Source organism: Sus scrofa, chromosome X, assembly GCF_054392235.1.
Source record: "Sus scrofa isolate SSC_HxYL_T2T_F1_AM1 chromosome X, Sscrofa_HxYL_maternal_Yorkshire_Landrace_v2.0, whole genome shotgun sequence".
Taxonomy (NCBI): Eukaryota; Metazoa; Chordata; class Mammalia; order Artiodactyla; family Suidae; genus Sus; species Sus scrofa.
Genome location: NC_139401.1, coordinates 36,540,894 through 36,567,487, shown reverse-complemented (window position 1 = coordinate 36,567,487; position 26,594 = coordinate 36,540,894). Strand labels below are relative to the sequence as shown.

The following is a 26,594-nucleotide window of genomic DNA, read 5'->3' as shown; positions in this document are numbered from 1 at the left end:
GACACATGCACCCGCATGTTCATTGTAGCGCTATTCACAATAGCCAGGACATGGAAACAACCTAAATGTCCATCCACAGAGGATTGGATTCGGAAGATGTGGTGTATATACACAATGGAATACGACTCAGCCATAAAAAAAAAGAATGAAATAATGCCATTTGCAGCAACATGGATGGAACTAGAGACTCTCATACTGAGTGAAATGAGCCAGAAAGACAAAGACAAATACCATATGATATCAGTTATATCTGGAATCTAATATATGGCACATATGAACATCTCCACAGAAAAGAAAATCATGGACTTGGAGAAAAGACTTGTGGCTGCCTGATGGGAGAGGGAGGGAGTGGGAGGGATGGGGAGGTTGGGGTTATCAGACACAACTTAGAATAGATTTACAAGGAGATCCTGCAGAGTAGCACTGAGAACTTTGTCTAGATACTCATGTTGCAACAGAACAATGGGTGGGGAAAAAAATGTAATTGTAATGTATATATGTAATGATAACTTGATCCCCTTGCTGTACAGTTGGAAAAAAAAAAGGTAAAAAAAATAAATAAATATAAGAAATAGAAATGTATGTGTTTTAAAATGAATAAAACTTAAAAATTGGCTTTATTAGCCACTTCTCATTTATACAATTGTCATATGTGTCTTGTGATTACTATATTGGACATGTGCAAATATAAAATATATTCAACATAAATAAAAAGAAAAGGCATCCAAATAGGAAGAGAAGAGATAAAACTGTCACTGTATGTAGATGACATGATACTATACATAGAAAACCCTAAGGACTCAACCCAAAAACTACTTGAACTGATTAACAAATTCAGCAAAATAACAGGATATAAGATTAACACAGAAATTAGTCGCATTTCTGTATACTAACAATGAAATATTAGAAAAGGAATACAAAAATACAATACCTTTTAAAATCGCACCCCAAAAAATAAAATACCTCGGAATACACCTGACCAATGAGGTAAAGGACTTATATGCCAAGAACTATAAAACTTCAATCAAGGAAGTTAAAGAAGATGTAAAGAAATGGAAGGATATTCCATGCTCCTGGGTTGGAAAAAATTAATATTGTAAAGACGGCCATACTACCCAAAGCAATCTATAGACTCAATGCAATCCCTATCAAACTACCCAGGATATTTTTCACAGAACTAGAACAAACAATCCACCAATTGATATGGAACCACAAAAGACCCAGAATTGCCAAAGCAATTCTGAGGAACAAAAACCAAGCAGGAGGCATAACTCTCCCAGACTTCAGGCACTATTACAAAGGCACAGTCATCAAGACAGTGTGGGACTGGTACCAAACAGACACAGAGACCAATGGAACAGAATAGAGAAATAAATAAACCCAGACACCTATGGTCAATTAATCTTTGACAAAGGAGGCAAGTGCATAAAATGGGGAAAAGAAAGTCTATTCAGCAAGCACTGCTGGGAAACCTGGACAGCTGCATGCAAAGCAATGAAACTAGAACACACCCTCACACTATGCACGAAAATAAACTCAAAATGGCTTAAAGACTTAAATGTAAGACAAGACGCCATCAAAGTCCTGGAAGAGAACGTAGACAAAACATTCTCTGACATCAACCTTATGAATATTTTCTCAGGTCTCCCAAAGCAAGAGAAATAAAAGCAAAAATAAACCAATGGGACCTAATCAAATGGACAAGCTTTTGCACAGCAAAGGAAACCAAAAAGAAAACAAAAAGACAACAGGCAGAATGGGAGAAAATCATTTTGAATGATTCAACTGACAAAGGCTTAATCTCTAGAATATACATGCAACTTGTACAACTCAACAGCAAAAAGCCAACTACCCAATGGAAAAATTGGCAAAAGACCTGAATAGACCATTCTCCAAGGAAGATATACAGACGGCCAACAGGCACATGATAAAATGCTCAACATCCCTGAGTATAAGAGAAATGCAAATCAAAACTACCATGAGATACCATCTCACACCAGTCAGAAAAGCCATCATTCATAAGTCCACAAATAAGTGCTGGAGGGGCTGTGGAGAAAAGGGAGCCCTCCTGCACTGTTGGTGGGAATGTCAACTGGTACAGCCACTATGGAGAACAGTTTGGAGATACCTTAGAAAACTATACATAGAACTGCCATATGACCCAGCAATCCCACTCTTGGGCACATATCCGGACAAAACTTTCCTTAAGGAATGCACATGCACCCGCATGTTCATTGCTGCTCTAGTCACAATAGCCAAGACATGGAAACAGCCCAAATGTCCATTGACAGATGATTGGATTTGGAAGAGGTGGTATATATACACAATGGAATACTACTCAGCCATAAAAAAGAATGAAATAATGCCATTTGCAGCAACATGGATGGAACTAGAGACTCTCATACTGAGTGAAGTAAGTCAGAAAGAGAGAGACAAATACTATATGCTATCAGTTATATCTGGAATCTAATATATGGCACAAAGGAACCTTTCCACAGAAAAGAAAATCATGGACTTGGAGAATAGACTTGTGGTTGCCCAGAGGGAGGCAGAAGGAGTGGGGTGGATCTGGAGATTAGGGTTAGCAGGTGCAAACTATTGTCTTTGGAATGGATTAGCAATGAGATCCTGCTGTGTAGAGCTGGGAACTATGTCTAGTCACTTATGATGGGGAGCATGATAACGTATGAAAATAGAATGTGTACATGTATGTGTAACTGGGTCACCATGCTGTACAGTAGAAAAAAATTGTATTGAGGAAATAACAAAAAAAAAAGGAAATAAATGAGAAGGAAAAAAATGTTGATAGTGTTCTTTGCACAAGGATGTTTTCTAAAATGCTCTATCACTTCTTGATTAAAATTTATTTCCTATACAGAGTCCAATATATTCAGAAGTCTTGTGAAAATGAAAATAATTTACATGATAAAGAATTTCTTCAGATTTCATTTTATGCTACAGATTTGTTTCCCTATCCAGAAGAAATAGTAATTCTTTTTTCTCTTTATAGGCAGGATAAAACTTAAGCATAAAAATAGTATAATCTTCTTCCCCCAAGAAATTACAGTCAACAAAATTCTCATATCATTACACCCATACAATGAGGATATGGTCAGAAAGGCTACACAAAAGTCATCAGAATAGAAAGTATGCATTAGTCACTGTTTCTTTTTTTCTGAAACTGAAGTTAACACTTTTTAATATGTCACTAACTTTAAAGGAGTCATCAAGTATTACTTTAAAAAGTAGAAATATATCCTGAAAGTATTTTTTATCCATATTTTGATGTGAACTATGTTAGGCTTTTTAGTTTATATTGCATGAAATTTTTACACAGAAACTGGGGAAAAATTAAGCTACGCTATCAATAGTTCTCAGCCCAGTTACTATTTTTGCTGCAGGAAGCACTTAGCATTGGCTTACTGTCTTCCTAGGGCATGTGTGGATCACTCTGCCACTCATAGTGAGGCAGGAGATAGGTAAGTTCCAGGATAGACATTTCTAATCAGCCACTTGCTTATACTTCAAGATAGAAATAACAACAGGAATAGGGTAAATAACTGGACTTTGTCTTCTGTGGACGCTTGAAACAACGGTAATGGCAGGGGCAGAGAGGGGCTGAGCCCTGCTTGGGCAAAAGAGCAAGAGGTCACATACTTCCTACCTTCAGGGCCAGGGAGACCCCCAACTCCACACGTGCAGAAATACTCCGCAGGGTCGGGTCGGAAAGGGAGGGCGCACCAGGCCATAATAAGTCCTGGTAAGCTTCCCATAGGCCCTTGCTCTGGAATCCATCTCCACCACAAGATGCACAGGCATATCTGGGAGGGCCCTGGGTTCAATCAGGTGTGAGAAACAAAGCCAGATAATTGGCCCGAAGGAAAACAAAGACCTGGAAGAACTGCCCCTATGTAAGTGACTTAACCCCCCCCCCCCCAGCAGGGGTGTCCACACTCCTCTCTGAGTGTGCTGCTTTGCTTCTAAAAGGTGTGCTCTCCCACATGTTGTCCTGTGTCTCTAATAATAAACTTTGCACCTGTTTCTACACTCTTTGCCTCCTTGAAACATTCTTGCTTTCAATGGGGGAGGGGGGGCAGGAATCCTGGCAGTTCTGCTTTTAACCTCTAGCCCCAGGGGGTCTAGTGGCTAGGATTCCAGTTTTCCCTCAGGCTGCCCAGGTTCGATTCCTGAGCAGGGAATGAAGTTCTGGCTTCAAGCCATCACTCACTGTGGTTTCTCCTAGATCTGTGTGACTCTGCATGAATGTGTACTGAGTTGACTATTTCTTTGTAAGTGCTTTTAGGTTATATATGTGAGTATGCGTATATGTGTATGTTTGTGTACATGTCTGCTGTTGTATTTCCCTGGCTCAACTCCTAGTTTCTTCTCTTCTGTCCCTGATTTAGTTGAATTTTTTAAATTAAGCTATAATTTGCATGCAACAAAATTCATGCTTTTTGATGTCCAATTCCGAGAATTTTGACAAAAACATACAGTTTTGTTAGGCACCACCACAATCAAGATATAAGAGTTTCATTACTCCCCCAAATCCCCATCTTGTGTTCCTGGTAGTAAACCTCTCTTCTGCCTTCAGAAAGCTTACCTATTTTCAGTGTCCATAAGAGTTTTGCCTTTTTCAGAATGTCATATAAACAAAGTATGTATGTAGTCTTTGGAACGTAACTTCTTTCATTAGCATAATGCAGTATATATTCATCCACACTGTTGAATCGGTCAGTAATTCATCCCTTTTTATGAGTAGAATTCCATGATATAGATATAACATCGTTTGCATTTCCATTCATCAGCTGAAAGATACTTGCTTTTGACAGATTTGGGCAATGACAAAAAAGGAAGTATAAACATCCATAGAGAGGTTTTAGAGCGAATATAGGTTTTTCACTTCACCTGAATAAATAACTAGGAGTAAAGTTGCTGTGTCATGTAGTAAATGTATGTCAACTTTTAAAGGAAACTGACAAACCATAAGCCAATGTGACTGCCCCACTCTTCACTCCCATCAGCATTAAATGAAAGTTCCAGGTGGTCTGCATCCTTATTGCTAGTGCCTCAATTTTAGACAGCCTAACAGTTGTACAGTGATGGCTCATTGTGGTTTTAATGTGAAGTTCTCTACTGACTAATGATTTTTTTTAAAAATTTTTTAAAGGATTATTTTCTCCATTATAGTTGATTTACAGTGTTTTGTCAATTTCTACTATACAGCAAAGTGACCCAGTCATACATATATACATACATTCTTTTTCTCACATTATCCTCTGTCATGTTCCATCACAAATGACTGAGCATATAGTTCCCTGTGCTGTACAGCAGGGCCTCATTGCATATCCATTGTCAAATGCAAGAGTTCGCATCTATTAACCCCAGACTCCCAGTCCATCCCACTATTGACTAATGATTTTGAGCATATCTTCATGTGCTTATTTGTCATCCATGTATTTCACTTTTTCGTAAAATGTGTGTTCAAAGCTTTCACTCACTTTTTCTCTCCTTTGTTATTACTGAGAGTTCTTTACGTAGTCTAGATACAAGTTCATTACCAGATATGTGATTTGTAAATATGTTCTGCCAGTCTGTGCACTGTCTTTTCATTCTCTAAATGGAACTTTTCTAAGAACATAAATTATTATTATTATTATTATTTTTTGTCTTTTTGTCTTTTTTTTTTGTCGTTGTTGTTGTTGTTGCTATTTCTTGGGCCACTCCCGCGTCATATGGAGGTTCCCAGGCTAGGGGTTGAATCGGAGCTGTAGCCACCGGCCTACGCCAGAGCCACAGCAACGCGTGATCCGAGCCGCGTCTGCAACCTACACCACAGCTCACGGCAACGCCGGATCGTTAACCCACTGAGCAAGGGCAGGGACCGAACCCGCAACCTCATGGTTCCTAGTCGGATTCGTTAACCACTGCGCCACGATGGGAACTCCTAAGAACATAAATTATTAATTTTATTTTTTTGTCTTTTTTTTAAGGGCTGCACCCATGCACATGAAGGTTCCCAGGCTAGGAGTCGAAACAGAGCTTCAGGCACTGGCCCACGCCACAGCCATAGCAATGTGAGATATGAGCCACATCTGTGACCTACACCACAGCTCATGATAAATGCTGGATCCTTAACCCACTGAGAGAGGCCAGGGATCGAACCTGTGTCCTCATGGATCCTAGTCAGATTTGTTTCCACTGAGCCACAGTAGGAACTCTATATCAGTTACTGATTTTAATGAAATTCAATTTATTATTTTCTGCTTTTATGGATCATGTTTTGGTGCCATCTAAGAAATTTTTGTCTCATCTGAGGTCTCAAAGATCGCCTCCTATGCATTCTTGAGAACTTGTATAGCTCCATTTTTTATGTGTAGGTGTGTGATCAACACTGCGTTAAGTTTTATTTTCTAAAATAAATGAATTAAGTTTTTTCATTTCTATTTTTTGCAGATAGATGTTGTTCACCATTCACTGAAAAGAATGTCCTTCCTTATTGAATGGCCTTTCCTATTTCAAAGTTAAATTGACCATACCGATGTGGGTACATTTCTGCTCTATTCATCTCTATTTCCGTTCCATTCATTTATGTAAAATATTTTCAGTGCAATACCATTTTGAATATTCTAGTTTTATAATAAGGTTTGAAATTAGATAGTGTGAGTCTTCAATATTGTTTTTTTTTTCACTTTTTTCAGATATTCTAATTTTGTTGTTGCTGTATATTAGCTTATTAGCTAGCTTATCTAATTCTACAAAAAGTCATGCTTGCATTTTAATTGGAATATTGTTGACTATATAGATCAGTTTTGGGGAAAAGTGACATGACAATATCGAGTATTCTAATCCATGTTGTTTGTTTAGGTAGTCTTTGATTTTTTTTTTACTGGGTTTTGTAGTTTTCAATGTACAGATCTTCACACATTTTATAAGATTTATACCTAAGTATTTCATGTGGGATTTTTTGGGGTGCAGTCTTAAATGGTATTTAATGTTTTTTCTTTTGTTCAATTGTATACTGCTAGCACTTAGAAATAAAATGGGTTTTTGTATACTAGCCTCATAACCTGAGATCTTATTAAACTCATTTATTGCTTCTAGTAGCTTCCTTGTACACACTTCAAGGTTTTCTATGTCGACAATTATGTTGTCTTCAAGTAGATACAGTTTTATGTATTCATATCCCATTTGTGTGCCTTTTATTTACGTTGCCTGCCTTATTTCATAAGCTAGGATGGGCAGCTCAGTGTTAATTAGAGGTGGTGAGAGTGGACATTCTTGTATTGTTGCCAATCTTAGGGTGGAAATCATTCAATCTTCCATCAATAAGTGTGATGCTAAGTGTAGATCTTCTGTAGAAGTTATACATCAGGTTGAGAAAGTTTCCTATCCAATTCCCAATCTGTTAAGATTTCTTGTAAAAATCAAGAATGGCTATTTGAATTTTCTAAATGGTTTTTATAAATCTACTGAGATGCTTTTATATGATTCCTCTTGTTTAGTTTGTTAATATGATGAATTATATCAATTGATTTTTCTAATGATGGACTAGTCTAGCATTCCTAGAATGAACTCCATTTGACCACAGTATACTATTATTTTGTACATTATTGGATTCCATTTTCATATGAATTGTTAAGAATGTTTGTACGTGGAGTTCCCACTGTGGCTCAGCGGAAACCAATCTGACTAGTATCCATGAGGACGCAGGCTTGATTCCTGGCCTCGCTCAGTGGGTTAAGGATCCAGCGTTGCTGTGAGCTATGGTGTAGGTCGCAGACACGGCTTGGATCTGGTGTTGCTGTGGCTGTGGTGTAGGCTGGCAGCTGCATTCAATCCCTTACCTGGGAACTTCCATATGCCGTGGGTGCAGCCCTAAAAAGACAAAACAAAACCAAAAAAAGAGTATTTGTATGTACATTCAGGAAGGATACTGGTCTTAAGTTTTCTTGTAATTTTTTGCCTGGTTTTGGTATCAAGTTAATGCTGGCCTCACAGGATGACAGGAAGTATACTTACCTCTTCAATTTCCTGGAACAGTTTGTATAATTTGCTTTTCTTACTTAAATGCTTAGCAGAATTGATTGGCAAAGCTATCTAAGCCTCAATTTTCCTTGTGGGAAGATTCTGACTACAAAATTCAATTTACTTAATAGATAAGGGCTGTAAAGGGTATATATAGCTCTTGCTGAGTGAACAATGCTGTTTACAGGTGCACACGTGGTTACTATGGATTTGTTTTGGTAAATTTTTATTTAGGATGTTTGTATCTATGTTCAAACATCAGATTAGCCTGCAGTTTAATTTTACTTATGCTGTTAAATTTATTGGCATAAAGCCCATATTCCAACTTCTAACAACAAATGTGTGGGTTTTTTTTTCCCCCAAACCAATCAATTCTTGGACCTTCCAAACCCTAACTGGGCATCCTAATCTTTAATCATGACACAAGTTACCTGGAACTAGAGCAGATCCCACAGACTAAGAATTCAGTCTCACAGGGCTGCTACCCTACAGCCACTCTTCAAGCACCAACTGCAAATCCAAGTTCTTAGTGGTGCTTCTGTCCAAGAGGCTATATATTGGAGGTTCCTGTGACCTCCTCTATAGGTTTGAGAATTTTCTACAATGGCTTATCGAATTCAGGAAAACAGTTTACTTACTAGATTATCAGTTTATTATAAAATGATAAACCTCAAGAGCAGCCAGATAGAAGCATATCACAGGGCAAGGAAGAGGGGACAGGGCATGGAGCATCATTCTCTCAGCACCTCCTTGTGTCCACTAATCAGGTAGTTGTCTGAACCCCTTCCATTAGGTCTTTTATAGCGGCCTCATTATGACTGATTAAATCATTGGTCATTGGTGATAAACTTAACCTCTAGCTCCTCTCCCCTCTGAAGGTCAGAAGGAAGGGCTAAAAATTCCAGTCCTCTCACCACAATGTTGTTTTCCCTGACAACAAGTGTCCCATCCTTAGGTGATTTCCAAAAAGTGTCACCTCATTATCATAAACTCACATGGTTGAAAGAAGTTTGTTACGAATAACAAAAGATGCTCCTTTCACCTTTATCATTCCAAAGCTTTTTTTAGAGCTGGGGTAAAACACTATGTATTATAAGAAGAAATTATTCAATGATCCTTACCACTTAGAAAATTACTAGGGTTCAAGACCCACCTGGAGCTTGAGATGAAAACTGAAATATATATTTATTTTATCATAATGTAACAATTACAATCCCTCATCATCTTTTGAGTGAGTATACTGCGGTGATCTGCAGTGACATTCCTGACACTGCTACTTTGTGCCTTCTCGTTCCTTCTCTCTTTTTTTTATTCCTGATTAGTTTGTCTAGGAGTTTATCTTGTTTAACTTTCTTAAAGATCCTGCTTTGTTATCACTGACTTGACTATTGCTTTTATTTATTTGTGTGGTTTTCTTTCTACCGGCTTCTGCTTCTATTTTAAAAATTCCCTTCTGCTCGATTTGGGATTATTTTGGTTTTCCTTTTCTACTTTTTAGGTAAGGGATTTGAGGCATTATTTTCTAACATAGGAATTTAATGCTATACATTAACATGCAAGCATTGCTTTAGCAATATCCAACAAAGGTTGATATGCTGTCTTTTTGTTTTCATTCAATTTCAAATTATTTTTAATTTCCTTTGATCTCTTCTTTAATCCTTGGGTTTCTTGGAAATGTATAACTCAACTCCAAATATTTGAGTGTTTTTCATATTTTTATGTTAATGACTTCTAATGGAATTTTATTATAATCAGAGAACTTATTTTTTAGGATATGAGTGAGTTCATATTCATTGATAAATTGTGGCCTACAATATGGTCTATCCTTGTAAATGTTGTGTGAACTTGAAAAAATAAATGCTATTAAGGAATATGTTTCTAAAATTACTCTGATGCTGTAATTTTTCTTAACATGAATATGATTTTTTAATTTGTCTATTTTTCTCATCCCAATTATATCAAATATTGCCCAATAGCTACACCCAGAGAGAATTCTGTGGCTTCTGAATGATGTAAAAAGTTGGCTATTCAAAATATAGGTATTTTTATTTTTAAAAAGTAAAAAAAAATGAATTCTTGTGGTTAACAAAAAGTGTATACACTCAGACAACACACACACAAACACAATCAGTGGAGAGTGCCACTAGGAGACCGGACACTGTAAGGAATCCTTGATAGAAAGGAAAAGCAGAGGTTATGAGACTGGTTAACTCAAAAAACTTGAAACATCTGCAAAAGAAAACCCCATTATATTCAAAATCTCAGAACAGGAGCAAATGAAACTGCAGCACCAGGAAAGGTCCTAGGTCAACTGTGACATGAAAAAGCTACCCTGGGGACAACCCATTTGCATAAGACGTAAGCCCTGTCTCTCTTACGTCTACTTTCACTGGGCATAAGCACATTTGACCACCTTTAATCTCCCAAAATTGAACTCCAAATACACTAAGTTTGACAACTATAAATCTGAACAGAAGGGAAAGAACAAGACAAAGCTACCTCAAAAGGAAAAACATTTGTCTTCAGTGTCAGAAATACCATCTTAATCTGACAAAAGTTTAGATCCTTCGCCTACCTGCAAGCTCCATGCCAGGTGCCCTCAAGGAGAAGGGCGCTGAATAACTGACACGCTCTTCGCTCCCATTGCAAGGAGACTGTTAGAGAAATGGACCTCACAACTCTAGAGCAGATCCATCCTAATCAAGGCCAATCAAAGGAGTCCTTTATCCCTAAATTTAAACGAAGAAAGGATTTACCAAAGGTTTGCGGAAAGTAAAAGAGAAGATCACGAACAAAATGAACTGTTTCTGGGGCGGGAGGGGAACCCCAGATGTAATACAGGAAACAGAAAGAATAGAATTTTACCAAAATGTCAAATTCACGTTCTCAAAATATTAAGGGAAGAAAATGGATGTATAAAAGAAGAAAAGGCTGCTACAGAAGGAAAGAAGAGGAAAAGATAAAGGTCTCACAAATTGAAAATGTTGCTGCATAATGAGACCTTCGTTAGACCCCAGATGGGCAGTCAAAGCGGCCCTGCCTCCCCCAGGCTTCCAAAGAACCTGCCCCCCAGGGGTCATGCCCCGCCCCGTCGACCCCGCCCCGTCGACCCCGCCCCGTCGACCCCGCCCCCCAGACCCCGCCCCCCAGACCCCGCCCCTTCGCCCTTCCACCCACTTCCGGTAACGGTCCCCCAAGCCCACCTCGCCCGCCCCGCACAACCACGCGGTTTCCGGTCCATCCCAGAGCCGGCGCCCAGGCCCCCGCCAACAGGCCCGGAGCCCACCGGCCCCGGCCCTCCCCATCGCCCGCCCTGGGGACGCTCCGAGGCGGCCGGCGCCGCCGGCGCCCCCGCCGCTGCCCGCCCCGCAGCCCCCGCTTCCGCGCCGCCTTCCCCTTGGCCTTGGGGCCCGCGCCGCCCGCCCTTGTGATCACGCCGCCCTCGCAGGTGCGCCAGAACTTCCACCCCGAGTGCGAGGCCGCCCTCAACGGCCACGCCAACCTGGAGCTGCACGCCTCCTACGCCTACCTGCTCATGGCCTTCTCCTTCGACCGCGAGGACGGGGCCGGGAAGCCCCTGGCCCGCTGCTTCCTGCGCCGCTCCCACGAGCGCAGCGAGCGCGCCCAGGAGCTGATGAGCCTGCAGAACCGGCGCGGGGGCCGCCTCTGCTTCCGCGACATCAGGAAGCCCGACCTGGAAGCCTGGGGGGGCGGCCTCCGGGCCCTGCAGTGCGCCCTGCACCTGGAGAAGCGCGTCCACCAGAGCCTGCTCGACCTGCACCGGCTGGCCACCCACAAGAGCGACGCCCAGCTCTGTCACTTCCTCAAGAGTCGCTACCTGGACCAGCAGGTCGAGTTCATCAAAGAGCTGGGGGACCATGTCACCACCCTGAGCCAGATGGGGGCCCCGGAGGTGGAGATGGCCGAGTACCTCTTTGGCAAGCTCACCCTGGGTGACAGCCACAAGGACTGACCCTGGACTGCCCTCCCCGGAGCCACGGGGCGACTGTCCAAGGCCACCATGCCCGCGTGGCCCCCACAATATTGCCCTTGCAGACAAAGTTCACTCAGGTCTTTCTTCGTTCCCTTTTGCCATTTCTTCCCGTAAAGCTACTGGTTCTTCAGTAAATAAAGGTCTCTGGTTGCTGTGTGTGTGCCAGTGTCTCACCTTTTAAGTCTTAAAACGGGCCTCCAGGAGTCTCTCCGCCGACACGTGCCCTGTCCACGTGCAGCTCAGGATCTCCACAGATGGAGGGGGGAGGTGTTCTATGGGACCCTGGAAAACACAACACAGCCTTTCCTTATGAGCAAAGTGGTGAGGGGGGGTTGGCTCATCTGAGGCCCTAATGTATGTGGGTGTTTGTGCGGGGTAAGATGATATTTAAAAAAAGAACAAACAGAAGTACAGAATTCATACTATTGGTTGCCTCTTAGGAAGAAGTGAAGAATGGAATTGGAAAAGATACGAAATGAAGGGTGTTTTCACCCTGCCCTGAAAACGTTTGGCTCATTGAATTATGCAAACGTTATCCTTTGTTGCTTCTGGGTAGCAGCCTGGGGGTCCTAGGACAGGTATGGCAGAGTCCCTCTTTGTCAAGCTCACCCTGAGAGAACGTGATAATGGTCACCCGGCCATAGGCTGACTTTCCCGTACACGTGGGGGTGATTTCCCAGGTCATGATGCTGGTGGGCATAGTGCCCTCACAAAGCATCCAAATATCTCTTTCTTTCTTTCCATTGGACCCTTTCTTCCATTAAAGTAAGATGGTACCAAACAAACCCCCAAACAACCCCTCAAATTACCTCATGAGAAGGGCTGAAAAATACAAAGTCGAGGTTAAGGTCACATTTGTCATATTTAATATAAAGTAGAATAAATCTCTGTGAGTTTTCAGCCAATTATTCCAGCTGATTTGAAGACTGTAGGGAGGGGTAAGACTCAAGGCTGGCAGACAAGCTAGGAGACACTGCAGCGGGTCCAGAGAGACAATGATGGTTGAACTGTGGTGGTTGCTACAGGAATGAAGAGACCTGCACACATTCCAGATCTTGGACAAGGACCCAAGATTTGCTGATGGGCCAGAGGTGAGGAATGGGAAATGGGAGAAAAGAGTCTACATTCCAATGATTGGACTTGAACGCCTGTGTTGAAGGTGTTGCTATTTATTATTCTAGGGACATAGCTGGGAGAAAGAAAGGATTGGAAAAGGAATGTCCTGTAAAATCTGAGATGCTTATTACATATGTGAGTGGAAATATCTTGCAAGTGCCAGAAGACTGCATCTGGAGCTCAGGTGGAAATCAGGTATGACTCTGCCAGTCCTTCCTGGGGCAGAATCCCTGTGTCCCCCCCGCTCCCCTCTTGTTTGTAGAGAGCATTAGCCTTCCAGGCCTTCCCTGAATTCCAAAGAACAGATGTCCTTAGAGATGTGAGAATGTGCAGAAACAAAGGAAAACAGTCAACCAAGAGAAAATAATAATAGTTTAGCTATACAACAAAGTCAAGGACCTTTTGGTCCTTCTCAAGGGCTATAGCTAATACCCTGAGCCATATCCTTGAGTTTCTTTGGAGGTATTAAAATCCCACAAAGCAGAAAATATTAACTGCCTGCTAACCATAAGCATGTAGAAATAAGATGCTGAAACCAGAAGGTTGACGCCTGAGATTCCAGAAACATCTTGTTACTTCACCATCCACCAGTCAGAGCATTGAGCACAACAGATTATGACTCAGAAATCCTCGTAAGAAATCTATATTGACTTTTGCATGGTTTTTCTCTATTCTTTTTCTGATCTAATTTTAATATTTCCTTACCCTGCTTCCTTTGGACTTAGTTGGCACTGATCTTTTTATTTTTTTATTATTATTTTCTAGCTTAAAACAGTATAAATTTATTATCTTACAGCCCCAGAGGCTAGAAGTCCAACACAGGGCTCCGTGGGCTGAAATCAAGGTGCCAAAGGGGCTGCACTGCTTTTTGTTTTTTTTTAAATCATAGTTGATTTACAATATTTCTCCAATTTCTGTTATACAGCAAGGTGACCCAATCACACAGAGTTCCCTGTGCTATACAGTAGGACCCCACTGCCCATCCATTCCAAATGTGACAGCAATTTTCCTTACACTTGATGGATTTTTCTTTGCCAGCTCAAATCTGCTATGAAGACTCTGGTGAATTTTTTCATTTTAATCATTGTACTCTTGTAGCTCTACATTTCAAGTCCATTCCTTTTAATGTTATTGGACAACTTAATTTACCCTCTATTTGACAAAATCATTGTATTCACATTCGCATTTTAATCTTTAAATATGGTTTGCCTAATTGTTTGGCATGTACTAATAACAGCTGCTTCAATGTCCTTGTCTTCTAAGGATACCATCTAAGCCCTTTCAGGGAGTTTACATTTATTGCTTGTCATAATAGTTTCACAAAAGTAGGCATTTTAGATTCTGCAATCTACAATTTTTGCCTGGATTTCTTCTGTAGAAGCTGTCTCCCTTATAATGTGGGCTTGAATAAACATTCTTCATATGTTGTATGCTTTTTTTTTTTTTTTTTTTGCTTTTCAGGGCTGCACCTGCAGCATATGGAAGTTCCCAGATAGGGGTTGAATCAGAGCTGCAGCTGCCGGCCTGTGGCACAGCCACAGCAACTCACCACCACTCATGGCAACACCAGATAGATATTAACCCACTGAGTGAGGCCAGGGATCAAACCCACATCCTCACGGATTCTAGTCTGGTTCGTAACTCAGTGAGCCACAACGGGAGCTCTTGTACATACATGCTTTTTATTCATTCCAGAGAAACTGAAATGGTTGTTTTCTCCAGTTTATCATTACTTTATTGGGAGAGAATGGGCTGACTCCATCATTTAGCCACACTCAAAGTCAGTTTTCACGAAGGCTACCCTGATGAAGTGCAGAAGCACGGAAACTGTCATTGTGGGCTGACCACTGTTACCACCTGCAAGGACCAGAGGCGGATTCTAATTTGGATACTGAAGAAATAGTAGGTGAGTTATCAATATATCATATCCCATGAAAAACACATTTCAATAATGAAGGAAAATTGAAATTCACTGGTATCCTATTCATTTTTTTTAAAAGCCACGCTCTTTCTAGTCTTCATTTATTTCCACATGTCCTTTGGAAAACACATATTTTAACAAACTTTCTTAGTACTGACTTGAAAAAATCATGAAATGCCCCTAATGTGCCTTTCACAATCTTAGAAGTTCATAAGACTAAGAAATTTTCCAAACCCTTGACATAACTTTTTTTTTTTTTTGTATTTTTGCTATTTCTTGGGCCACTCCCGCGGCATATGGAGGTTCCCAGGCTAGGGGTCAAATCGGAGCTGTAGCCACCGGCCTAGGCCAGAGCCACAGCAACGCGGGATCCGAGCCACATCTACAACCTACACCACAGCTCACGGCAACGCCGGATCGTTAACCCACTGAGCAAGGGCAGGGACCGAACCCGCAACCTCATGGTTCCTAGTCGGATTCGTTAACCACTGCGCCACGACGGGAACTCCGGGATTAAATTCTGATGGCATTACATTTTTGCTTGCAGCGTAGAAAGATTTTTTTTTTTTAGTTATGTAATTAAATTACAGCTCATATTTACTTGTATGGAAAAATAAAATAATTCTCCATAAGTGTATGTGTGTATGTGTATTCACTATTTGCTATTGCCTTTTATTGCACAGGCTACCATGGGTGTGCATCTTAACTGTGTGTAGTATCACTAGAGGTCAGGCAGAAGAACTTTTTCTGAAAGAGAATCGAATGGGGTTCGGTACATTAAAGCATCACCCTGTATATTACTTAAGCACTTTTAGGAACAAAACTGTTAGTTCTTCCTTGATATGGATATGGCCCCATTTATCTTAGCCTATCAAAACGGTTTTGTCACCCAGACTTCCCCCGTGGCCAACAGTGTAACTACACAGCATCGCCTTTGCCTGCAACTAGGGGTCTCTGGGTTTATCTGGGTTATCTTAGGTCACTTGGGGTTTCATTTATTTTCCGTTAGGGGGACAAAGACGAAGAGTCCCGAGACTGGATTTTGATCGGCTACCGCTGTTCAGGAGCAGAAGGCCCGAGGGCCTCCTCTTACCGTCCTGAGGATAAGCAGTGGTATTATTATGACTATATGTAAACACCCATGGTTGGCAGGAAGGTGCTAAAGTCTGGACGCAGCCTAGTGGATCAGGTCCCTGTCCCTGCCCAGGGCAGCTGCCACTGAAAGGACATACCCACAGGAGGAGGAAGACAGCAGACTGGCTGGTTCAGAGCTGATGTTACCTCCTTGCTGACCCGCAGAAAGAGGTGTAGGGAGGGTGTTGGCTGTGTTTCCAAAGAGCAGGTAGCCGATTTCACCCTGTGTCTCGACTTTCCACATGTTTCTAAGATTACAATGTTGTGCTTATTATTGTATCTCTTTTTAGTTTTCCTCACAGGAGAAAAAGCCAATTCAGTATTAAAACGCTACCCAAGAGCTAATGGATTTTTTGAGGAAATAAGACAGGGCAACATTGAGCGTGAATGCAAAGAAGAAGTCTGCACGTTTGAAGAAGCGAGAGAAGCTTTTGAAAATGATGAAAAAACTGTAAGTATGCTGGCCATCTTTTTAAAAGGTTCGGATTCGCCCCCTTTGTTAAACGTAATTGAGGCCCGCGTTCTCAAATGGTGTGCTTTGCTGTCGGTCAAAAACGTCTCCCTGGCGGGTTTCTGAACACGGCCTCTAACTGAAAATACCGTGCGAGAGCTTGGTTGGCTTCTCCGGGGGCTGGTCTGTCTTTGAGGGCACGTTTCCACAGGACCCTTCTGAGCTGAGATGGAGCTTCTGAGCAAGGGGGAGGCATTCGTTTCGCACGAGACCTTGTTCGGGAACGTTTTAGATCCTGCCATCCCCTGACCCTGCTTGATCAGGGAGCAAAGGCAGAGGAGGCTAATAGAGAGTGACACTGTTCTAAAACCTTTCACCTCTACGACAGAAAAGACCTATCAGAACTCCCCTCTGCTCGGAGAAGATGCCTCCTCACCTCTCTTGACTCTGGACCGCGTGCCGTCCAAGGTGAACTGAGATGGGAAAGCACAGGGCGGTGGTGCAGAGTCTATGGAACTGGTCCACCCTTGCAAATGATGAGAGGTGGCCATTTAGAAAGGTCCGTTCCCAGAGTTCCCGTCGTGGCTCAATGGAAACGAATCTGACTCATATCCATGAGGATGCAGGTTTAATCCCTGGCCTCGCTCAGTGGGTTAAAGATCTGGCGTTGCCATGAGCTGCGGTGTAGGTTGCAGACACATCTCGGGTCTGGCTTGGCTGCGGCTGTGGCTTGGGCTGGCGGCTACAGCTTCAATTAGACCCCTAGCCTAGGAACTTCCATATGCTGTGGGTGCAGCCCTAGAAAGGAAAAAAAAACAAAAAACAAAAAAAAAAAAACCAAAAAACAAACAAAAAAACCCGAAAAAGGATTCATTCCTTTGTCCCAACTATGAAAGGAATTTGACATGTGAAACAAGTAATATCAGATTGGTAAAAGATAATCGTCTCTATAGGTCTTGTGTCTCACTCTCACTGCTTTAGTAGATTGTATGTCCGTGTGTGTACATGTGCATTTTAACATAGCTGGCCATACTCCTAGACCAATCATGAGTTACATAATACTCTTAATGGAATAAAGTGCTATTTGTTTCTATTTTTTGTTGTTGTTGTTGTCTTTTTGCCTTTTCTAGGGCCGCTCCTGCGGCATATGGAGGTTCCCAGGCTAGGGGTCCAATCGGAGCTGTAGCTGCCAGCCTACACCACAGCCACAGCAACGTGGGATCCGAGCCTCGGCTGTGACCTACACCACAGCTCACGGCAACGCTGGATCCTTAACCCACTGAGCAAGGCCAGGGATCGAACCTGCAACCTCATGGTTCCCAGTCAGATTCATTAACCACTGTGCCACGACAGGAACTCCGAAAGTGCTACTTGTAATTGTGACCTAAGTGGTATTTAGAATGTTCACTACCTATACCAAATACCACAGAGACCCTGGAGTACAATATAGCTCATTTTGTTTGTTTGTTTGTTTCTGGCCGTTACCCACAGCATGTGGATGTTTTGGGGCCAGGAATCAAATCCAAGCCACAGCAGCCACCAGAATCCTTACAGTGACAATGTCAGGTCCTTAACTCATTGCACCACAAGGGAACTCTATTGTGTTTTTAAAAAATAAACAAATTTGGTTCTTCATAGTGCATTCTTTCAAGGAATACACATTGTAGATATTCTACAGTTTTCACAAAGTTAATGACTTTTCAGTGCACTTTATCTTTCTCCTTAAAAGGAAAGGCAAATCCTTGATTGTAATGCATTGGGTTGAAAGCACCTGGTACCAATGAACAATGTTGCTTGTATGTCAAAAGATATAAGTGACTTAAAACTTACAAAAAATTTTGGAGTTCCTGTTGTGGCGCAGTGGTTAACGAATCCGACTAGGAACCATGAGGTTGCGGGTTCAATCCCTGGCCTTGCTCAGTGGGTTAAGGAGCCGGTGTGGCCGTGAGCTGTGGTGTAGGTTGTAGATGTGGCTCGGATCCCGCGTGGCTGTGGCTCTGGCGTAGGCCGGTGGCTACAGCTCCAATTCAACCCCTAGCCCGGGAACCTCCATATGCCTCGGGAGCGGCCCAAGAAATGGCAAAAAGACAAAAACAAAAACAAAAAACAATTTACAGAAAATGTGAAGAATAGTACAAACTATGCCCTTTATCAGTACTTTCCAATACCTGACAACTGCATTTTGCCACATTTTCTTTGTTATTTTCTTTCCTCCTCGAAACACACACACACACACACACACACACACACACACACAGAGTTTCTACCATTTGAGAGTAAGCTGCATATATTGTGCCTCTCTTCTCCTAAATACTCACTGGGTATCTCATAAGAAAAAAAAAAAAAAAAAACTTACCTACACGGTTCTCCCTTTTACCCAAAATAGCATGCATCTAACTCCAGAGCCTCAAGGAATGCCCAGGGCAGGAGAGGGCCTGGGATATGGCACTAGGTTTGAGGACGAGGACTGGGGAGACAGGTGGGGTAGAGGTCAGGAAGAGATGTGTCTGAAGCCTCAAGATCCAGAAAGGGCCAGGATGTAATGAGATGGATTAGAGCAGAGGACACAGAAGCCTGGGGGAAGTGGTAGCTGTCCAGGCAGCAGGCACAGGGCGGTCAGGGGTGGGAGGCAGGGGTCACAGCCTGCCGGGCCCTCACCGCTGCTGAGCGTGGACTCGCAGTGCCAGATGTCCAAGCTGGCAAGTTTCTGGCCGGACTCCTACAGGGACAGGTAGTACTGGTGGTCGGCAGCGACCCAGGCCGGGCTCAGCACGGCCCGCAGGTCCAGACACAGTGCTAGGAGGATACACACCAGCCCGACCAGCTTCAGCAGGGTCAGCGCCAGCGACCCACGCACCTCCTCCCTGGCACTGCCGTCTGAAGCCGTGCCCCGGAGCCTGCAGTAGGCCCACCCCACCGGAGGCGAGGACGGTAGGCGGGTGGGGAGAGCTGGGAGCCCCACCTCCCGAGGAGGAGGGAAGCAGCCGAGCTGCTGCTGCTGGGACTTGCTCCCTTGAGGCTCTGCATATTCCCCACCATTCCTCAAAGGTGGGTCTACCGGGCAGCCCGCCAGGAACTGGGTTTTGGGCAGGGATGCTGAGGATGTTTACCGCCAGCCCAGAATGGTGCTCTGCTAGCACCTGCTCAGCCCTGGCACTGCCCAGCTGGCTCCTTCTGCCCCAGCCCCTCCCTGCTGCGGAGGCAGAGCCCAGAGGGGAAGGGCCGTATCAGGGTCCTGCTCTGGCTGCTGGGTCAGGCAGGAGAGGCTCAAGCCATCCAGCCACTACCCCTTGCTCCAGCAGCCAGTGTCCTCTCTCCTGTATCTCACATAAGTAGATACATAAGACACTACAGCTTCCCTCCCTTGGGATACTGTTTTCAAAGCTCATCCAACTTGTAGCATGTATCAGAATTTAAATTTCTTTTTAAAGCTGAAAAAGATTGCATGAGTTGTGATACACAGAGGTCACATTTTATAAAAAATTATCGTAGAGCTGACTTACAGTGCTGTATTAGCTTCAAATGTACAGCAAAGTGAATCAGCTATATATATATATTGATTTTTTTCCCATATAGTTTATTATAAACTACTGAGTAGATTTTCCTATGCTATACCGTAGGTCCTTATTAATCATCTATTTTATACAGTAATATGTATGTGTTATTCCCACCCTCCTAATTTCTCCCGATCCCCATATTTAGTTAAACTATTCACCTGTTGGTGGACATGTAGGTTGTTTCCACTTTTCAGCTCTCGTGAATTTTGCTGTTTGGGACACTGGTGTACAAATATCCAATCAAGTCCCTGATGTTAACTATTTGTGGTATATAGCCAGAAATGTCATAGTTCCCTCCTATGCTAATTCCATTTGTAATATTTAGAAGAACTCCTATGCTCTTCCATAGTGACTGTAGAATTTTTCATTCATACCAGCAATGCATGAGGGTTCCCACTTCTCCACATTCTTTTTTCTTTGCTCTTTTAGGGCCACATCCACAGCATATGGAGGTTCCCAGGCTAGGAGTCTGGAGCTGCAGCTGCTGGTCTATGCCACATCTATGGGAACTGAGCCACATCTATGACCTAGGCTGCAGCTTGTAGCAACACCGTATCTTTATCCCACTGAGTGAGGCCAGGGATCGAACCTGTATCCTCATGAATACTTCGGATTCTTAACTCTGCTGAGCCACAATGGGAACTCCTCTATTTTGTGTTTTAGCCTAACCATCCTAACAGATGAGAAGTAGTGCCTCACTGTAGTTTCAACTTGCATTTACCTAATGATTAGTTATTGCGGGGAGCCGAGAAGATACAAGGAGCCAAGGAAGGGAGCTTGCCTGAACGGTACAAAACCAAGGGCAGGCTCCTAATTAGAAAAAGGGGCCTGCTGAACGGTACAAGCCAAGGGTGGGCTTCTGGTCAGGATAGAAGCCTGTCTGTATGGTAAAAAACCGAGGGCAGGCTGAGGCCTGCCTGTACAGTGCAATCCGTGGGAAGGCCTCAGGTTACACGGCTCTCATGTTGATGTTGATGGGGAAGAATTGGGGCTTTCCTGGAAAAACAATTTCCATGTTTGCGCCGGAGAACATGGATTGTTTCTCGGGTGACCTAGTCTTTCCTGTTGTTTTATTTGTTATTCAGTTTTCCTCAGTCTTTGCTGATTATTTGCTTATTATTCTTATTTCCCATTCTTATTTTCCTGTGGTGATTTGTGATTTAACAAAATTACAATAATAATACAATAAAAATTTCATCCTGAAGGACTTTCCCCTATTTAAATCCAACCTAATTAAAACGTAGTGTTTATTACTAACTAGTTATACAGTAAACTTTAGAGTTCGGATTTTAATGAGGTCTATAGAAGTTAACACACATATTATTCATGATCAAAAGAAACCTAGCTGTGAGTTTTGTCCTTGATTTTAGAAACTTTTAGTGGTAGCTAGCTAAGTTGATTTGTATTTTCTCATGCTGTTTCCCTGCCAAGGACACTTTGAAGATAGACACTAGTCTGAAGACAGGATTTTTTGTGTCTGTAACTTCTTCAGCTTGTGGGAATTAGCTGGCCACGAGATGGTTTCTGCTGAGTTTCCTCTTTCCCACATGATATGTTGTGCCTGTTTGTCCTTGAATTGTACTCATTAAATTTAGTTAAACTGAAGATTTTGGAACATGATGTATTGCTGCTGTACCATGTGATCAAAAAACAAAGCCTAATAGTTAACCAATGTACTTTTAACACTGTGATGTAATCTGTAGTGAAAAACTGTCTATATAATTAACCACTTATGCTAATAAAATTTGAGCAGTCCAGCACCCTGAAAGAAGGGACAAAGAGGCTGTCTCCGTTGCAAAAGCTGACGCCGTTCACCTCCTCTCGGGATGTATATACCCTGGCTGCTGGACCTGGTTGTTGGAGCTAGACTCCGACAAGTTATGTTGAGCATTGTTCCATGTGCTTGTTGGCCATTTATCTTTTTTGGTGAAATGTCTATTCAAGTTCTTCACTCTTTTTTTTTTTTTTTTTGTCATTTTAGGGCCACACCCATGGCATATGGAGGTTCAAAGGCAAGGGGTAGAATTGGAACTATAGCTCCCAGCCTGTGCCATAGCCCCAGCAACACCACCTTCACTCATTTTTAAATGGGGTGTTTTTGTTATTTGTGTCATTGGTGATGAGTTTTAGGTATTCTTTATATACTCTGGATATTAATCACTTACTAGATATATGATCTGTAAATATTTTTTCCCATTCTCTGGATTGCCACTGCACACTCTTGATACTATCTTCTGATGCACAAAAGCTTTTAATTTTTTTTTTCAGGGCCACACCCATGGCATATGGAGGTTCCCAGGCTAGGGGTCAAATCAGAGCTACAGCTGCCAGCATCCACCACAGCCACAGCAACACAGGATCCGAGCCCTGTCTGTGACTTATACCACAGATCACAGCAACACCAGATACATAACCCACTGAGTGAGGCCAGGGATCAAACCCACATCCTCATGGATACTAGTCGGGTCTGTTAACTGCTGAGCCACAATGGGAACTCCCACATAAAAAATTTAAAGAGAAATAAAAGTTATTGATTAGTAGAGTTGACAGTTAAGCCTGAAAGGTAGCTCTTACAGGGAGTAATTTTTCGTGCCTGACATAGAATCAGGGTGATGAACAGCAGAGTTCTAATTTTATTTTACTGTCACCTTGGAGTGAAATAAGCAAAGGTGGGATTACTCATAACTCACTATTGTTACTAGACAATACGTCATAAATTTTAATAAAATAAGAAAGCTAAATTAGAATCATAAACACATTCAGATATCTATGTTCCTCTCAATACAGTCTTTTCTTTAGTGCCTACTGAAATCATTTCTTTCATGGTTTGATGGTTTGAATATTTTTACCAATTCACTGTCACTTTCATTTCAATCTTTGAACACTATTTTGGTCATATGTTATGAGATTTTGTGTGTGCCTCTAAGGGGGCCACATCAACTTCCATAAACCGAATTGACGTGCACTGCTGATGCTCACGACTGTCCTGAAATACCATTTTTATTTTTTATATGAGAAACAGGCGTCATTTGAAGTGAAAGAAGCAAGATGCTCACACAGAAAAACCAAGTTTGATTTTCAGTTGTTTCTCAAGTTTCTGAGTTCGTCAAAAAAAAAAAAAATAATAATAATAATAGAGGGAGTTCCCTTTGTGGCATAGTGGAAACGAATCCGACTAGTATCCATGATGATGTGGGTTCGATCCTTGGCCTTGCACAGTAGGTCAGCGATCCGGTGTTGCCATGAGCTGCGGTGTAGGTCGCAGATGTGGCTCAGATCTGGCGTTGCTGTGGCTGTGGTGTAGGCCGGCAGCTGTAGCTCTGATTCGACCCCTAGCCTGGGAACTTCCATATGCCGTGGGTGCAACCCTAAAAAGCAAAAAAAAAAAAAAAAAAAAAAAAAAAGCAAGTGAAAATAAATAGATGACAATTGTTCTTCAATCTATTAAAGTTACTGATGTAACCTGTCAAGTTAAAACTAAAAAAACAACTATTAGAAAGGGCGTGGCTTTACTTGTTGAAAGATGTTATGCAATACTTTGTTATTCCATGCTTCCTATTTCTCATTTATGATATACTTTAAATGTGAGGTCTATTTTCATATGTTTAATGCTAAACTCCTGTATGAAAATAGAGAGGGAAGTGGGGCAAAAACAGGAACGGATGGAGAGGAGGGAGGGAAGGGAGGGAGAGAGAGAGAGCGAGCAGGCCAGCAATACAAGGGGGGAACAGTATAAAGAAAAAGGGCATTTTTAAATACAGTATATATAACTTAATTTTTCTCATTTACAAAAGTACTCGTTTTATTGCTGTTTTTGTTTCTGTCACATTTAGTCTCACATGATCCCCATAAAGACTGTTTTGGGACTAAGAAGGAAGGGACACACATTTTCTAGCAACACACCTCGATTGACCTTTTTTCCCCCCAGCATAAGGACTTGCCTTTCTCTCCACCTTGAGGCTTAACCTTTCAGACTCTGCCCTCTTGACAAAAACAAAAAACAAAACACTCCAAGCTCACAGTTTGTCCAGCATGATCTCAATAATAAACAAAAACTGTACAAGATGACTAAATTAACCAAGGTTGAGTGAAGACATCTGGCATGCAGGAATTTTTTTAAACTTTATTTTCGTTACAATCCGTTTAAAAATGTCTTTGTTCTTGGACATTTGCTGTGCGGTAAAAATAGTCTGGTTTCACAGAAGGAATCTTGTACTCTGCCTTGATTTAAATGTGGACTTTAGCTTGGGTAGTTTAGAGGTAGCACGATGTTACTTCATAGCTACAAAGGTGATGAAATGCACTATAAATAGGGTTTCCTCTCCCTTTCCCTCTGCCCCTCACCCACCCCCCAAGGCATCCCAAGAGAGTCCCTGGTCTAGAAGAGCCCTGCGGTGGGTACAGGTGGTGTCACTCGTGTTCAAGGAGACAGCCCAAAGCCTGGGAGATTGAGAGAGAGAGAGTATAAATGTCACGCCTCCTGTGCTTTCTAGCTCGGCTCCCTTTTCTGCAGAAATACTTTATATGGTATTTAACGTACCAAGAGCTCATTAACAAACCTGTCTACTCACCCAGGGCACCTAATGAACAAGTGCTCTCCACTGTCTCGGTGAAGCAAGCCAACTTATGCAAAGGGCACCCTCAAGACTCGGGGCTCCTGGGCTACTCCGTGGTGGGGCCACTCCCTCGGGGAGCTGGAGATTCGCCTAGAATACTCTGTGTTCCTTAGGGTCGGCCTCACCCTCCTTGTCCATGTCCTCCTAAGTGCGTCACTTAATTAATCGTGAAACCATGTAAGAGAGAGTAGCTGCCATAAACACTAAGTTGTGTACTTTTCCATAAAGATGAGAAAAAAAAAAAACCATTGTCCAACTAAATGTGGGAAGAGCCATGTTAAAACTTACAAATAATCTGAAAGACATCTAGGTGGAGTCTAAATCCAGGTTGGCTCCTTTGTACCTTGAGTTCATTTTCTTCTTAAAAGTAATGGGTAGACAATCTGAATAAGGCAGTAGCTATCCAAGGAATTGAATCACAACTAATAACCACCCCAAACAGAATGGCCCAGGTCCAAATGGGTTCACTGACGAATCTGACCAGATGATTTGAGGAACCAGTTTATCGGTTCTCTTAGATTCTTCCAGAAGATAGACGCTGAGGGAATATTCTTAACTCGTTCCATGAGGCCAACATTATCCTAATCCCCAAATCCGACAAAGATGTCACAAGCAAACAACACGCCAACGTGCCCCCATGAACATACAGGGGAAAATCCTCAACACTGTTAGCAGAACAAGTATAACCATGTGTTTAAAAACTTATCCGTCAGAACCAATTTTGTGAAGGCAGGTCCTTACAGGATGTTGTGTCCAAATCACAGTAAATACCTATAAAGATTTCCCCCACTCTGGAGAAACAGGGCCGCACTAGACAGAGTTCTCCTCCTGAGAAGACTGCCAACCCCAAGACACACTGGTTTCACAATCATACTTTTTATTATGAGAAACGGCGCACGATGACAAAAAGCCGTATGTCCGCTTAAGCCGTGGCAATGAAATGAGTGCTTGTGTACCCAATAGCAAATTTAGAACGGAATAGTGTCAGCACCTCAGAGTCCCCGGTACCCTCCTCGGGGACCTCCCCTCCCTGTCCTCGGTCTAGAAGTACTCACGTCCAAATGCACGTGACTTGTTCTCTCGCTTTTATCTTATGTGTTGAACCCATCAACAACTTGTTACTCAGGTTGACCTCCTTGAGTGCTATGTGGATATAATCCTAGAGCATGTCTTTTCCTGCGACTCTTTTTGGGTCTTTGTATGGATGCATGCGGCGGCGGCTGCACATTCACTTTTTCTGTTGTATGATATCCCGGCGCATCTTCCTCCAGTGAATGAGTTAGTCCATTCACTCATGGGAGGCCATTTGGGCTCATTCCATTGTCTTGCCTTAAAGAACAGTGCTGCTGGGGTTCCCTGGTGGTGAAGTGGGTTAAGGATCCGGCATTGTCATTGCAGCAGCCTGGGTTGCTGCTGTGGCACAGGTTTGATCCCTGGCCCAAGAATTTACACATGCTGCAGGAGCCGCCAAAAAAGAACAGTATTGCTTAGAACATTCTGTAAGCACTGCTCAGTACATGTGGATAAGCATTACCTATTGAACAGTGGAATGTGCATTATCAGCTATGCTCTTAATAACTTTTATTGGATAATGCCAACCTGTTCTCCAATTTATACTCTCGCCAGCACTGTGCGAAATTGAAGTTTGGTTGTTCCCTCCCTCATAAACACTCGGTATTTTGCAAGTGTTTAGCTTTTACATTGGAGGTTTTTTGTTTGTTTGTTTGTTTATTTTATTTTATTTTTTGAGTGTTTAGCATCGCTTCTGGCATACTTA

The 26,594-nt window shown here is 42.4% G+C and overlaps 1 protein-coding gene and 1 pseudogene across 13 annotated transcripts in view; one reads left to right on the top strand and one right to left on the bottom strand.

The window, feature by feature from the left end:
* Window positions 1–26,594, bottom strand: part of PRRG1 (proline rich and Gla domain 1) — an 880,589-nt gene that overhangs the window by 288,238 nt on the left and 565,757 nt on the right. For 2 of the 12 annotated variants that reach the window (XM_085007679.1, XM_085007677.1), the window contains exons 2-3: window positions 12,197–12,304; window positions 10,604–10,757 (exon numbers count right to left, since the gene is read on the bottom strand). The exons of 2 other annotated variants lie outside the window; for them this stretch is intronic. The gene's annotated coding sequence lies outside the window, so the exon portion shown is untranslated. Of the gene's footprint in view, window positions 1–10,603; window positions 10,758–12,196; window positions 12,305–19,000; window positions 19,259–19,302; window positions 19,826–26,594 lie in introns of those variants that run through there. 8 more of the 12 variants (XM_085007671.1, XM_085007682.1, XM_085007678.1 and 5 more) reach the window with 7 other exon arrangements.
* Window positions 9,803–12,182, top strand: LOC110257670 (ferritin heavy chain pseudogene; annotated as a pseudogene). Its single transcript, XR_014834831.1, has 2 exons — window positions 9,803–9,806; window positions 11,046–12,182. The product of XR_014834831.1 is annotated as a ferritin heavy chain pseudogene (transcript).